This window comes from Triticum aestivum, chromosome 1A (assembly GCF_018294505.1).
Source record: "Triticum aestivum cultivar Chinese Spring chromosome 1A, IWGSC CS RefSeq v2.1, whole genome shotgun sequence".
In the NCBI taxonomy this organism is placed as follows: Eukaryota; Viridiplantae; Streptophyta; class Magnoliopsida; order Poales; family Poaceae; genus Triticum; species Triticum aestivum.
Genome location: NC_057794.1, coordinates 506,573,818 through 506,591,148, shown reverse-complemented (window position 1 = coordinate 506,591,148; position 17,331 = coordinate 506,573,818). Strand labels below are relative to the sequence as shown.

The 17,331-nt window shown below is 42.2% G+C and overlaps 1 pseudogene; it reads right to left on the bottom strand.

Moving 5' to 3' along the window:
• Nucleotides 1-3,301: 3,301 nt before the first annotated feature.
• LOC123038845 (zinc finger MYM-type protein 1-like) lies at nucleotides 3,302-10,041 on the bottom strand (annotated as a pseudogene).
• Nucleotides 10,042-17,331: the final 7,290 nt, after the last annotated feature.

Below are 17,331 nucleotides of genomic sequence, written 5' to 3'. Positions count from 1 at the left end.
CCGGCTCTGGTGAGGGAGGGGCAATGACGGCGGCACGCCTTTACCTTGCTGCGGCGCTTGTAGTCGTAGCTATGTGGTATAGGGACATGGACATAATTTTGTCATTTCTGGTGTTCTTTTTTTTGAGAGATTTCTGGTGTTCTTTGCACTGCCATGGCAGATGATGAATACATTGAAAATTTTCTTGCAAAAGAGAAAACACAAGGAACAACGTTATGATTTAACGACCTTAATTTTTCACCAAACAATTTCTAGTTATTATTTTTGTCTGAGAGAGATGTTATTGACTCTTGACGTGGGGTGATGCAAACATCAACACTTTACATCCCACCACCATGTAAGGTGACACTTTGTAATCTTAGTGAGGATTAAGTGAACCATGGGAACTACCAACCAAGTCATAGCTCGACGGTTAGGATGATATAACCGGTCACGGAGCAGTGTTGATTTGCGTTGCGGCAGCTTGAGTTTCGCAGTGGCCGCGATCGCTCCTGGTTTATTGTGTCCGCTAGTGCTATGGCAGACACACCAGTCTTGATGCCTAGCTGGCCCGATACTTCATGGTTTCCACCACCAAGTTCTCCAGCTCAGCTGCACTGCCAGTTCACACAGCTGCACACATGAGTCGGTGGTTCCCGTCCAACCTCGCGGCAAGAGGTCAACCTTGCTACCAATTATCGTAGCTACGTACGAGGAGGTAGTGGTGTCGCAGCAAAGTCGGTACTCCAGTTGACAATAGATCGGTACTAGGTTACACAGGGACACCGCTTGTTTATCTGTTTGGGTAGCTAGACCATCGGCATTTTCTTTGGCAAAAGTTTTTGATGTATCTCACTCCCAACATTTGTCATCCACTAAATCATCGATGCTGCCCATCACCGTCCGCAACCCCTCGACACCCCTATTCTATCCATAGCAAAAAGAGGTGACATACGTGTCAAAGTTGCTTCACGTCTTGGTCGCATATAAAAAATGAGTGCCGTGTGGCCTGGCGCTTTACTGTCCCACCAACAAAGTAAGGACGATTGTTTATCTCGTCAGTCAATGAATTTTGAAGTTACAATGTACTTTGTAGGAGGGGGTAAATATCGGAAGAAACCTCGCTATTTACTAAGCAGACGCAATAAAAAGACATATCATTCAAAATATATCGGATCAGCTAACTACAAAAGTGAATTTTTGGTTTTGATTGAGAAAGATCTTCTACACATGAAGCCAGTGTCCGTACATGTCGACATGCGAGTGGACCTCATTCAACGTAGGTGTAGAGGCCGGGGGTGACGGGACCCTTCTTTTCAAATAAAAAAATCAACAAAACAAACTTTTAGTACCTTCTCCCTAGCCGCAAGTTTGACAGTAAATAATGCTACACATATATAGCGGAATCATGTCAGCATGTAACCAACTTTGAGGTAGAGCCTGCTCAGTACTATCATACCTCCAACTTCATATCCTACCCAACAATGGCGGCCACTCACTAGATGCAAGGAGATGGACGACCTTGATATCCAACAATGGTGGCCCAAAGCTATCTGTTTAGCTTGCTTGCTGCTACTTATATTTGCTTTTTCTTTGGGATTATTTGTGTTGTTTCCCTCGTTGACCTTTGTTTTACCCTTTCTATATTGATTCTTGTTTGTGCTAGTACTTTGGCTTTATTTACAGACCAGGGTGACAGACCTTTTCCTGAGTAAACTATTACACTATGAGTATTGGTTCTCACACTCATAGTGTGCTTGTTATATAGGTGAATGCATAAGTTGGATGTTTTGTATTGAGAAATACACCCAAAAGAGTGTCTAATATATGATCCTTATCAAGTAAAGTTGTAGCCGGTACCAAATAAGGACAACTTGACAACTAACCACCTCTAATAATATTTACACCGAAAACCTTTCTGGTCGTCTTCTTCCAATGATTGTTCCCACTGGCCGAAGTTTGAAGTTGAACTAAGCAGCCAGTAAGTGGAAGGCACTTGCAGACGCAGTCACGATACAATGCATCAAATACAACAATAACCACTCGTTGATAGTGTAGAAAAGGATGGAAGCGTCTCTACTCTCCATACAGGGAGAGCCGCATTTATATTGTATTGATATCGAACGAGAGACGTCTCGTGGCGTTACAAGATTCTGGTCGTTGTAAACAACCAGGAGAAATACAATCGTGATACAAGGAGAAGAGATAGAAAGATAAATGCTACATTAAAAGAATATCTCTAACTATCATATACTTGAAACGCAAGACAACGTTTAACACTCTCCCTTAATCACAACTGCACAAGTTGATATTACGCTTAAACTCTTGTAGGCTTCTTGTAGGTAGTGCCTTTGTAAACCCATCTGCAAGCTGATCTCTGAAAGGAATGAATCTGATTTCCAATTCTTTGTTTGCAACTCTTTCTCTGACAAAGTGAAAATCTATCTCAATGTGTTTAGTTCTGGCATGAAATACATGATTAGCTGGCAAATAAGTTGCACCAAGGTTATCACCCCAAAGTATAGGAGTTTGAACATATGACACTCCAAGTTCATTTAACAAGACTTGCACCCAAATGATTTCAGTTGTAGTATTAGCCCAATGCTTTATACTCTACTTTGGTGCTAGACCTGGAAACAGTAGCTTATTTCTTTGCGCACCATGAAATTAAAATAGGCCCGTAAAAGATGGCAAATCCCTCTGTTGAACGTCTATCATCCAAGCAACCAGCCCAATCCGCATCGGAAAACACACTAATGCGAGTAGAGGAGGATCTGTTAATGGCGAGACCAACACTCACTGTTTTCTTCACATACCTCAAAATATGCTTTGCTGCTGTCCAGTGAGCAGGGGCGGAGCCAGAACTTTTATGAAGTCCGGGCAAACTTAAGCCTGAATGTCTAACATGCAAATAAAAAATTCCGTACCGGATAGACAATATATATATACTATGCATCAAACTTGCAAAGCACAAATCCACATTAATATTGAAGTGAAAATACGAACATAACAGTCAGAAAAATGTAATATTTAAGCGAACTAATATATCAATATTCCATTTCAGAGAGCAAATGAAGTTGTGACTTGACAACAAAAGACACGGAATCCAACCGAAGCATAGAGCCAATCAGCCAAACTAGCCATCTTGCCAACGAAAGTGTAGCCGTCTAAATCACCATGACACCATCAATATAACCTAGAAGACACTACAGGATAAGAAAATTGATTTGTTATTCACAAAAATTCAGTGTTGTGATTTGTTTATTTATTCAAAACAGAGATCTTGTAACAATAGAAAAGGTTAGATGGAACATACCAATATTGTGCTAAAGAAAATCACGAGGCCAATGTCCTTTCCGAGACTTCATTGCTGTAAATGTTCGAATAATATCTTTATCATCAACTGACTTGAATAACTCCCGCTCGGTGTAACATATCATCAAGTCGTTGAACCATTCGTTGTTGATCTTGCTACACAATTTATTCTTGATAATCTTCATTGCTGAAAATGCTCTCTCAACAGATGCAGTTGACACCGGCAATATCAAAGCCAACTCAATAAGTTTGTATACCAATGGAAATACCAGATTTTCCTTAGTTTCAACCATCTTCACGGCCAAACTTTGAACATCATCACAAGTAGAAAAAGAAGCATGCCTTTTCACTTGACTTATATAAGTGAGGAGCTTCTCTCTTATTGTTCCACGATCATCATTAGAGAAGTCTTCATGATAAATTTCAGCAAGACGAGCAAGTTTGTCAACATTGAACTTGGAGAAAGAGTCCTTGGGGTCAAGACATGAGAAGCAATCAAGCACACAATTTGCTTCTTCACTAAAGCGGTGATCCATCTCCACACAAATTTTGTCAATAGCAACATAAAAAATCTCTGCACGGTAATGGTGAAGATTAGTAACAGTTCTGCCTTCTCTCCTTGAACGACCATGAACTGGTATTACTTCGTCCATATTTGGTACTAGAATACTATTAGCACCACAAAATTCTTGGACATCACCAAATAAATTATCCCTACCACTCTCTCTGAATGTTGCCAACCGAGCCTTGACATCATTAACTAATTCCATGGCCAGAACAATATTGAGATCTTTTCTTTGCAAGACTTTTGAAAGCTCATTTGTGATGCCAAATAACTTCAACATAAGCTTCAGAATGAAAACAAATTTAAAGATCTCCATTTTTTCTATCAAACCTGCTGCTTGAGATGGTCCACGTCCATATTCATCAACTGTACTAGGCACCTTTAACACGGAGGACCACATTTGATCCAAACGAAGTAAGGTAGTATGATGTGAACCCCATCTAGTATCCCCCGGTCTAGCAAGAGTAGATGATTGGTGCAAGCCCCTTCCAGTAGATATCTCACCACTCTCAAGTCTATCCAGAATATCTTGGTGTTGTGACTCGGTCAATGCATCCCTTCTCTTGCAAGATGTTGTTGTTGTAGTCACAATCAAGGAGATGTACTCAAAGAAATCATGAATAGATGAGCAACTACTAGCAACAGACACAACCACCAATTGCAGACGGTGAGCATAGCAATGAACATAGAAAGCATATGGGTTTTCATCTATGATCTTTTTCTGCAAACCATTAAATTCACCTCTCATATTTGAAGCCCCATCATATCCTTGACCCCGTATCCTTGAAATTGATAACTTATAATGATCAAGAATGCCATAAAGAGCATCCTTTAGTGACTCGGACGTCGTATCTTTGACATGATGCAAAGCAAGGAATCTTTCCACAACCCTCCCTTTGCCATTCAAAAACCTATAGAAAAACACAATAATGTCAGTTGGTTGCATAGAGAATAAATGACAAACAAACAACAAAATAAAAGTGAAACTACTAACCTCAACATCACAACCATTTGCTCTTTCACAGATATATCACGTAATTCATCAATAAGCACCGAGAATTGTTTTTCACCAAGCTCTGCCATGATCTTCTTTCTAACTTCATGTGCACAACACATTGCAAGCTCCTTTTGAATGTCACCAGATGTCATTGTGCAATTTCTGCCACCACGGTTAAAAGCATCTCTGACTTGTTCATTCTTAGTTTTTTCCAAATCTATCATCTCTCTAAAGTTTCCCTTATTTAGAGAAGTAGCTGATTCATCATGTCCGCGGAATGCCAAGCCTTGTGCAATGAGATATCTTGAACAACTTACAGAACAAGTTAAACGAATCTTATACATTTCTTATGATTCCTTGCTTGATCTAGCAAAGTTGCTTGCCACACTTTGTCTCTGATTATTATAATCATCATAATGCTTGACGCAAGAGTTGTGCTTACTACATGACCACCAATATGATCTTTGAAGCCTTTAGATGCATGCTTCCAATCTGTAAATCCTTATTTTGTGAAGACTTCATAACCAAAGTGCTCAGCCCTTCCGGGTTGCTTAAAGAGAAAACAATAAAAACAATAAGCTACAATCTTCCACTCACCGTATTCTATCCAATCGTACCTTTTATACCAAGATTTGGAAAATGCTCTTGAGGAACGCGAACTTCCAAATTCAGTACGATGGTATTTATTCAAATCTGGTTGCATTGGACCCTTCAATATATATGCTCTCCTCACTTGATCTTGAATATCAGGAGGATACTCACAAATTTGTTTCCTCTTTCCCGGATCGCGCTCAATTGCATTTGGATTAAATTCATTGGCAACGTTAGGCGCTGGTGGCTCTACTTCTATTTCAGGCTACGCATCATTCACATTTTCAGTCCTTTTCTCTACTTCTACTTCAGGTTACACATCATCCATATTTTCAGTCCTTGCTCTCTTAACCAAAAACCTCCTCATCTCTGAAATTTAGTGAGTAAAAAAATGTGAAGTTAGTTTTTACACAAATAAGAATATGGGTTAATTACAAGTTCATAGTACAGTACAATAACAAAGCTACTTGCATCAACTACATGTATCATATTATCAAGTATTTCTTGATGTTGCCAAAGTGAAATTGGTGAAATATTTCTTAAAATTACCAGAGGAAAGAGTCTGCAACCTGCATACTAGTTTGTCAGTCTAATGAACTTATAGTTTCTGTAGTTTCCAACAGCTAACAAATAGATTTTCTCTTTGGACTTTGGTCATAATCATCCCTAATCAAAAGTTCCTAAATAAGCCCTAAGTACATCAATCTCATTATCTCAACCCAAATCAGTTATTAAGTACGCGATCTTACCGGAAGTCGAAGGAAAGGAACTGCCTCAGCCTTCAGGAGAGGAAGGGCCAAAGGAGGGGACGACCGTGGCCACTGCCGGCTCGCCGTCGGCCTGCCGCTCGCGCAGCCCCAGATCGCCGCCTCGCCTTCAAGTCCCTGCCGCACTTGGGAGAAACCGAAGAGACGCGAGTACGCGAGAAGCCGAGAACTGTATGGACTCTGGAGCGATCGATGGTATTCCATGTTGCCTCGTGTGCTGGAGCGAAGCGATAGATGGTATTCTTTTTTTTCTAGTGGGCTGGAGTGATTGGGACGTTCAAGTAAATAACTGGGCTAGGCTGTGAAGGAGGCCTAATCCAGTTTTGCCTGGGTAAATCCACTCCGTATCGAGCAGTTTTACGTATTATGGTACGACCACTGTTGCCGTCGGAGTGCCAACGAGCCCGGGCAACTACCCAGGGTCGCTGGGCGCTCGCTCCGCCACTGCCAGTGAGCTATGCTTGGTGCATGCAAGAACTGACAAACTTTATTGACTGCAAAGGAAATGTCAGGTCGAGTAAGAGTCAAATATTGAAGTGCTCCAACTGTACTCCTGTAACTGGTACTATCTTCCTGGTTTAAAGGCTCTCCTTCTGTCAGGGTTAGTGGTTATGAGCTGGACAAGAGAGTTGGAGAAGGTTTGCAGCCCTGCATGCCAATTCTGCTTAACAGATCAGTCATACACTTTCCTTGTGATAAGTGAATGCCATGCTCAGTTTTCTTTACTTCAATGCCCAAAAAATAATGCAAGTCTCCCAAATCTTTTAAGGCAAAATATGTTCTAAGATCTTTTAATAAAGCAGTTACTGTATCATTGGATGAACTAGTCATAATGATGTCGTCAACATATATGAGAACAAAGATAGTAGTGTGAAACTTGTTGTAAATGAAGAGGTGTCAGATTTTGATGGAACAAACCCAAGTACTTCTAGTTTCATACTCAATTGAGAGTACCTTGCTCTAGGCACTTGCTTAAGTCCATACAAAGCCTTGTCAAGCTGACATGAGAGGGCACATTTTTATCCTCAAACCCAGGAGGTTGTTTCATGTACACCTCCTCTTCCAGAACACCATGAAGTAATGTGTTCTGCACGTCAAGCTATCTGAGACTCCACCCCTGGAAATAACAATAGAGAGTACAATACAAATAGATGCAGCCATGACAACAGGATTGAAAGTATCCTCTAGTCAATACCATGACATTGCTTAAAACCTTTTGCACTAATCTTGCTTTGAAACGATCAATTTTACCACCTGATTTTCTCTTAATCCTATAGACCTATTTGCAGTCAATTAAATTGATACCTTCACGATGAGTAACCAAGTGCCACGTCTTATTGTGTTGCAAGGCAGAATATTCTTCCTCCATTGCATGCTTCCAACGTGCATCCCCAAGAGCTTCACCCAAAGTCTCGGGTTCAGTAGATTCACCTATCAAATATGTTAAGACATATTTGGAAATATTTCTGTAATTAATTCTATTAATGACTCCCTGTTGCAGCCTTGTACGTGGATGTGTAGGTGTGGCCACGGGAGAGTCAGACGCAGTAGATCCAGGCGTGTGCAGCAGTGAATCCGCCGCAACAGCAGATCTCGCGCCAGCATGTCGGGCATTGGGAACGGGTCGGTCGGCCGGTTCTGCGCGTCGACGAGACGCAGGTGCAGAAGTGGTGGGCCCGGCACTGCTCGGTGTAGTGAAGGGCCTGGCAGGTGAAGACTTGGAGCCTTCGGGCTGGGCAACCAGATGCGAATGCATGAAGCCGGGCGGGGAGCAAGCAGTAGATTCATCTGCCACGCCTGACCCATCTGGCACCGTCACTTGGGGGGATCCCGGGAAAAATCAAATGGCAGGACAGGAGGATCCCGATGGAGATCCACCAGGGGAGTCCGTGCACATACAATGTTGTTCTGTAGCTTGATTTTCCACATTGTTTTGAACACTTTTTGTACCATTTTCTTCTCTGTTACTTTCTAAAACAAAATACTCATGCAAACCATTAGGAGGTTAGGAAAATATTGATCAACACAACTATTTTCTTCCCCACTATCAACACTGGTAAGATGAGAAGGTAAAAAGAAGGATTTCTTTGTGAAGGAGGGCTCCAGCATTGGGATGAAGTTTGGCAAAGGTAAATTGGGTTTCATCAAAGACAACATCACGAGAAATATAAACTCGACCAGTGGAGACATCTAGACATTTGACCCCTTTGTGTTGCGCACTGTACCCAAGAAAAACACATTGTTTGGAATGAAACATGAGTTTTCTGTTGTTATAGGGACGAAGGTTGGGCCAACATGCATACCCAAAAATATGAAGAGGAGTATAGTCGGGTTTGGTGTGGAAAAGACGTTCAGTAGGAGTGTCATTGTTGATGACACGACTAGGCAACATATTGATGAGATGAACCACAATAAGACAAGCTTTGTCCCAAAACATTAATGGCATGGAGGCGGCAGTGAGCAAAGAAAGACGTACTTCAACAATATGTCTATGTTTGTGTTCTACAGAACCATTCTGTTGGTGTGCATGGGGACATGAAACATGGTGAGATATACCTAATTTCTGGAAAAAGAGTTTAACTTTTCATATTCACCACCTCAGTCGGACTGAACAACAATAATTTTGCTATCAAATTTCCTTTCAACAAGAGCTTGAAAATTGAGAAAGATTTGAAACACATCTGATCTTTTCTTAAGAAGATAGATCCATGTATATTTGCTAAAGTCATCAGTAAAGCTAACTTAATAAGCATGTTTGCCAACAGAAAGAGGAGCGGGGCCCCACACATGAGAAAATATAAGTTGCAACGGTTTGATAGAAACACTAGTGGAGATAGGGTAAGGCAATTGATGACTTTTTGCTCTTTGACAAGAATCACAAATAGTTTCAGGATTATGCTCCCCAACAACCGGGAGTTTATTTTTGCTAAGAATTTGTTGAACAATGGAATACGAAGGGTGGCCTAAACGAGCATGTCATCTCTCCTAAGATAATTTGATGGCACTGCACATTTGTCTATTGAATCTGCTAACTTGGGGAATCAACGGGTAAAGTCCATCCACGCATCTACCTCGATAGAGGATTTGCCTCGTGACCTGATCCTTGATAAAAAAGAATGGGTGAAATTCTAGAAAAACATGATTGTCAAGACCAATGCGATGAACAGAGAGGAGATTTTTGGATGAATTAGGACAATGCAAAATATTGTTTAGATGAATATCTCTATGTGGGGAATGAATAATTGAATGACCAATATGGTTGATCTCCATACCTGTACCATCGGCATTGCGAACTTGATCATGACCATGGTATTTTTCATGCATGGTGACCTTCTTGAGCTGATGTGTGATGTGGTCGGAGGCACCGGAATCAACATAGCAATTGGTATCTACGCCGTAGGAGGTATTTGCTGCGGCCACAACCTTCTTTTTCTTCTGGGAATTGTCCTCAGCATAACGCCAATTGCACTCTTTTGCTATATGATTAGTTTTTTTATAGATTTGACACTTGCCTTTGTATTCATCATACCCGCGAAAATTGTTTTTGTAGTCGTGGCCTCCCCTATTGTTGGTGTTGAAGGATCGGTCACCGTTGTAGCCTCCATTGTCGTCGCCATAGTTGTTGTGGTTGCCACCGTAGTGACCACCACCATTGCCACCATAGTGGCTGCCACCACCAACATTGGAGTAGTTGCCACCGCCACCACCATTGGAGTAGTGGCCGCCGCCACCACTGTTGGAGTAGTGGCCTCCGCCGCCGTGACCACCATTGCGGCGAGGTTCGCCACCACCTTGGCCGCCATTAAAGTAGTGGCCGCCGCCACCATCTCCTCTGGTGGGCTACCCGCGGTAGCCCTTGGACTGGCCACCACCATGGTTGCGAGGGGCGGCGTTTGCAGATGACTTGAAGGCACCGACTCCCATGCCCTGGAACATCTCAACGCGCTGATCAAAGGTGGCTACCATGCTGAAGAGTTCTTCAACTATGACAGGTTCAACACGGACATCAAGGGCATAGATAATAGGTTGGTAGTCCATGTCAAGACCGGAGATGATGTGGGACACGAGCTCATCTTCCTGGATGGGTTTACCGGCTGCCCCAAGCTCGTCAGAAAGGGCACGCATCTGACCGAAATAGGTAGCAACAGATTGGGTACCTCTTTGAACAGTGGTGAGGGCTATGCGGATGTGGTTATGGCATGATCAGGATTATGCAGAAAACATGTTGGCAAGCACTATCCAGATTGCATGCGAAGTTTCCAAAGATGCAACCTGAACCAACACCTCCTTGGAGAGGTCGGGCAAGAGGTAGGCTACGATCTGTTGATCTTGAATTAACCAAGGAACATAAGCAGGATTTGTCATAACCTGATCTTTTCCCTCGGAGTTTTTGCTGGTGATGGTTTTGGGAGATTTGGCAATGGTTTGATCTATGTATCCAAAGAGGCCAGCCCCCATGACCTGGGAGCGCGATTGGGCACGCCAAAGGACATAGTTGGATCTAGTGAGAGGTTCTGAGACGTTGTTGTTGAGGCCAAGGTGATATCAGAGCTGGAGGTCGACGTAGTCGAAATAAGGTGGAGGAAGGTGGAAGAAGCTAGGCGAGGTGGAAGAGGGTAGCTCTGTATACCATGTAGAAGAGGATGGAAGTGTCTCTACTCTCCATACAGGGAGAGACACATTTATATTGTATTGATCTCAAATGAGAGACGTCTCATGGTGTTACAAGAATCTGGTCGTTGGAAACGACCAGGAGAAATACAATTGTGATACAGGGAGAAGAGATAGTAAGATAAATGCTACATTAAAAGAATATATCTAACTATCATATACTTGAAACGCAAGACAACGTTTAACAAATAGCAATTAGAATTAAATCTCACTAGAATAACATCGGTTGAGCAATCAATGCAAAAAACACATGATTGCAATCCTTCGTCACCAAACGGTGTGGAGAAACCATACTTTGCCGCAGAACAAACCAGAACAAAAGGTTGAAGTTACTACAAAAAAAACTAGACAACTACTTCTCTTGACACACCAACTACCAAGATCCGAAGTGAACCAACATAGTGATCAATGAGGGCAAGCAGTCAAGTCTGCTACCAGCTATCAGAATGTAAGAGCGCACAGTGTTATTGCAAAAAGTCAGTACTCAAGGTAAACACAAAGGAGAACCAGATGAAGTAGGGACGCAACATGCAGTTAGTGATCCTCTCCGATGTAAAAAATTTATGTATCTCATTCCTGACATTTGCCGCTACTAAATCATTGGTGATGCCCATCACCGTTGATTAATGTCTCCTCAGCAAATGAAGGAGACATACATGTCAAATTTGCTACACATGTTTTTTTGCGGGAAAAGTTGCTTCACATGTTGGTCTCATATAAAAGCAATGGGTAGAACTACCAGTTTACTGTGTCACGAACAAGCAAGGACGGTTGTTTATATCATTGATTAATGAATTTCAAGGTTCTGATGTACCTCATAGGAACTGGAAAAAGACATGAAGACATCTTGCTATTTATTTAGCAGGCGCAACATGAAGACATATCATTCAGAAACATATTAGATCAGCTAGGTACAAAACTGAATTTCCAGTTTTGATTCAACAAGATCTTCTGCACATGAAGCCAATGCCCACCGATATTGTGGGTGGACCTCATTCAATGTAGCTACAACCTACAGTTATTGACCTAACATATGTTTGCTCTTTTTTGTTTTCCTCTGTCTTGGCATAGTTTTCGTCTTGCATAAGGTTGCTCTTTTCCAGTGTGATTATCCGTTGTGTCTCGATATTGTCTGTGTGTATCTTACTCGTGCAGAGGACATATGTCTGCTCATTGTCTTTGTATCTGTTTATGCTTCATTGTAACATCCCAAAATTCTAAATTTTGGAATGTTATAATAAATAGATAGTTTTTATTGTTTGCTTGGTTTTGATGTTTTCTGAATTGTCTTCTTCGTTCTTTCCGATCTTTTGAGTGATTGCTTATGTGTGGTTACTATTGCTTGCTTACGATAGATTGACCGGAGCGTGACGAATAGAACTATCAGGACTTATGAGTGCGAATCATCTTCGTCAATTGTACAAGGCAAGTTCACACTCTGATCATATTTTTCATTACCCAGTTTTTATGCATTAGTTTCAACCCTCAAACATAGCATGGTTAGGATTTGATAACATATGGGTATTGGGAAGTAGTTGATGAGGTAGGAACCTATTGTCATGTATTCAAACCTTGGGAGTTACTACTACGTTATGCTTATACTGCTATGCTATGCTCGTAGACGTGGATTGGGTTTGAGTGTATTCCATGATGTGAGATTTTTTATTTAATGGTTCAACTTAAGGTGGCAACTTTAATACACATCTGGGTGGATTGGTAGGGGCACCCTGGGGATATACCAGTGGACTTGCCCGGGCACCTGGGGATATACCAGTGTTGTCCTAGGAGATCCCTGGGATATACCGTGTGATCATCTTATGGTTCGCCACCCAGGCTCAAAGGGATCATATGATTATTCATGCTAGAAACTTCCGTGTGCAGCCACAAGCCATTATGGGCTCTGGCATAGTTGAGTATGTTGTGTGACCTCTTTCAGTGGTGGGTTAGCAGATGTAGAGGGGAAGTAGGTCTAACTGTCCACCCGGAGTAAAGAGTTAATGCTTCTGAAAGACTGTGTCTCGGTCATCCGTTTCTCAAACACCATGTAGTGTGAGAAATCCAACGGAGGAGATCAAGTCTTGTGGGGAAAAGTGCGCAAACCTATGCAGAGTGTACAAACTAATCATGGTTAGCCGTGTCCCCGGTTATGGACACCTTGAGTCTCTGGTTCTTAGATTATCATATGGATCTCATCACTCTAAACAAATTTGTTGGGTTGATAATTACTTTTAATTGGGATTGAGATGGGGGTACCATTCTCAATGTTTTTCAAACAAACTTTGTAGTTAAATAAAATATATTCCTTTGCAGTAGGGAAAAATGGCTTTTTGCAAAAAAATTATAAACCTAGAGCTTTCCACCAGCCATATATGCATGTAGTGATAGCCATTATTCATCATTATCCTCTGGTGTGTATTTGCCAGTACATTCAATGTACTGACCCTTTGTGGCTGCAACATCTCATGTTGCAGGATTCTTACGACGAGTAAGTGATACGTTAGGGTTATGATTTCTACACTCAACTTTGCCGTTGGTGTTGATGGGAATCCACAACCTTGTTGTTACTTTCGCTATATGGATTGAGGTAATAGTATTTACGTTACTTTATACATGTGATTTACCTCTGCTATAAATCCTTGAGTACTGTGTGTGTCAGCATACAGATCCAGGGATGACACATAAGCATGGAGACTTGACCGTCTGAGGTCGGGTCGCTACAAGATGGTATCAGAGCACATGTTGACTGTAGGACATGACCCCTAGAGACTGGCAAGCCCATATGAAAGATTTTTCTCTCAAACCTTATTTTTAAAAGGATCTTTTACCTCTCTTCTTTTCTGAGCTTTATCAAATATCCCCTTTTAGTGAGACTATACCCCATTTCCCCTTTTGACCATGAAGATTCGACGGATGAGGCCACTCCAAGAAGTACAAGATACCGAACAATTAGACCACTTCAGAATGAAGAGGATTTTATCATGCATTAGAAGAATGGAAACTACAATGGTTGAAGACTCCGAAGACTTGAAGAATTTGAAGGCTCTGAAGAATTCCTAGATTTGTATGACCTAGGAAGTCTACCCTTATGGAACTTGGCAGACTATGGAAGCTGTCAATACCCGAGATCAAGGTGTATTGGAGAAAGATCATAACATGGAGGGTAAAAACTCGAAGTTTTTGTCAAGAAAACCCTAAGGAAAAGATATCAATTATGGAAGATAGCTCATGGCAATAACATGGGCATAGGCACGGCTAACCAGGGTGTTATCACCCGCTTATGCTACTGTCATCGTGCGGAGTTACGCATGCATATGCATGGAAGGATTGGATGGTAGAAGGTTGATGGAGCATCTATCAGCAAGAGATGAAGTTTTAACCTTAACTGGTTTATCACCAGGATCTGGATTATTACATCAAGAAGTTTAGGGTGGACCTTTATGAAGCTGTATTTCGACAAGGAAGCATTTCATGAAGAACTCAGGACCCAGAAGCTGAAAGTAGCCAAGCTGGAGGAGCAAAACCTCGAGATACCGGAGATTCGTCAGGAACTGAAGGACAGTAGGACCATGGTTAATGCAAAGGATGTTGAAACCTAGAAGTTTGGAATGCAACTCCAGGAATATTAAAGGACATCACGAGAAACTTCGCATCAACAGAGATGATCTGGCAAAAGAACTTGAGAAGGACAAGCACGATCAGAAGAAGTCGTCGGAGACATGAGCAAGACTTGGAGAGTTTGGCGACGTTGAAGATTTATTGACCTTTAGAAGACCAAACCCCTGTTTTATACCGGCGTTAGATGCGGCGATTGTGAGTTGTCACTTGTTTGATGTTTTTCGACAGCCACAAATAGAATCTGTCTTTTCAAAACTTTTGTTTGTATTGTGTGCATCCCTCTCTATCTGTCACGACCGGTTTTCCAATAAAATTATTTATTGAGAAACCAATCTTTTGAGTCCAGTATGAGAGAAACCCTCCTCACTGGTAGACAGATTCTTGATACAATAAGCCAGTAGCATAAAATATATTACAGGGTCGAACTACGGATGCTGAACCAAATTATTACACGCACGCCAATAAGTATACATAATGGCGGACATGACACAGTGGTGTGGAGGCATACTACTGACTCGAGGATAGGGTGGTGGTGGAGAAACACAGCGGGGAGAGAAATACAAGACTCTAAGTCTGTCATCTCATCGAGCGTCGAGGTGAGGCTCGATGAATTTATTTGGTAGCGGAAGCGGATATAAAATAGTGACCAAATCCAGGGTCGCACGAGACTGACTGGGACTCCTCTAGGTGTCGGACTCGCTATCAAATTCTTCATCCATGAGATCTCCTTCGTCAGCATCTGGCCAAATCAACAAGCCAGTGAGTACTTTGAAAGTACTCGCAAGACAGTTCGGACGTAAGATATAACAAATGCATGCATGGACGCGTCATGAGTAATTCACCAATGTAGATTCAAAAATTAGCATAACAGGGTAAGTAAAAGGGAAACGGCGGTAGTCCGCCTGAAATCCCAACAAAACTTAAATAACTACCGATCGGGTGTCTGAAGCGACGCCTCGAAAGGTGAATAAATAAATATAAGGAAATGATGCCACAGTCGGGCGTCTTAGCGACACCACATAAAGGGCTTTAAAAGAAATACCACAGTCGGACATCGGGGCGACATCACAGAAAGGGCTTTAAAAGAAATGCCACAGTCGGACGTCGGGGCGACATCACAGAAAGGGCTTTAAAAGAAATGCCACAGTCGGACGTCGGGGCGACATCACAGAAAGGGCTTTAAAAGAAATGCCACAATCGGACGTCGGGGCGACATCACAGAAAGGGCTTTAAAAGAAATGCCACAGTCGGACGTCCGGGCGACATCACAGAAAGGGCTTTAAAAGAAATGCCACAGTCGAACGTCGGGGCAACATCACAGAAAGGGCTTTAAAAGAAATGCCACAGTCGGACGACGGGGCGACATCACAGAAAGGGCTTTAAAAGAAATGCCACAGTCGGTCGTCGGGGCGACATCACAGAAAGGGATTTTATTCACAAGTAAATAATACTCATAATAAACATTTAATTCATGAGAATAAATGGGTTAGTCCATCCACAGGAATAATCATTTAACCGGAATTAGCACTCATGGAATCATCGGGGTCTCTGCCATCAAAACTGACATTTGATTAGGATAAAATAATATCGATCTAGGACAGGGAATAGATGATTTGGAGGAATATATGACTCTGCAGAGTTTGTACAAAAATTTTCCCACAGCCAACGGATTTCCGTAGTCACGAAGGACTAGTTCCGTTTCGGTATTTCGGAAGAAAACACAGCTAACCAGTACACACCCATCCTACCTCTTGATGCTAGGAATAACCCTAGACATCGTCCAAGAAAAACTTTTGAGACGGGGAGATCACAATCTCGAATAGCATGGGATCAAATTTATATACGCGCGCTCTAAGGGGTGCCCCCCTCTCGGTCCCAACCGGAAACACCCATGCCCCCTGACTGGATGACTTGCTTTAATCCAGGGCCATGGAACCATCATCACGGCCTCTCCTTTTGGTGTGTACCAGAAAAGCGGTTTGCAACTTACTAAACCATATTCCTTGCGGAAAACATGTGGTAGTACAGGGAAGGAAATGAGAGGAACTGGAACCGATACGGTTTGACACTGAAGTCACATAGTCTGGCATAAGACTGGCATGCTACGACACTGCCATCTTACCCATCCTCATGCCAACACATGGCCATTCATACTCACATCCATCCACTTATGGATCATCGAACTCACTTACCTCATTATTGCATAAAATAACGTTCATCGATATGCTCCTCAACATGTCATGAAACTAACTAAATGCAAAACATGCCAAGACACTCATCATATCAAAAGTTCAAACATGCTTGCCTGGTTCAGAGTAGTCGGAGCCTAGCTCGGTGAAGTTCGCGACTCCGTCACCTCCTTCGGTATCTACGGTATAAAGAAAATATATGCGCTATCGTAAATACCAAGGTGTGCACAAAAAGTATTCCAAATATTTTTCAAATAAATCTGATAAAAAACTAGACAAAATTTTAAAGAGAACAGAAAAAGAATCAATCAAAAATACTTTTCTGTTTAAAAGTTATAAGGGTTTTTGTCCAGGGACTCATCTGTAATGAAACAGAAGATTTCCAGGGGCTAGCTTATAAAAACAAGAAACACTTCGGCAGAAACTACGCCAGCCCAGAGGGAAAATGCATTTTGCCCGAAGGCGCTTCCAGAAAACGATTCAATAGAGAGGGCAGAGAGGCTGACGGTGGGGTCCCACTCGTCAGGTTTGAACTTTCAAAAAGGGGGGGAAACAAAGCTCGTCGGCGCCCAAGAGCCGCGGTGGTCGCCGGCGGCGATCCACGGCGAGGCAGGGGGATCGGAGTGTACATCCGTGCTCAGG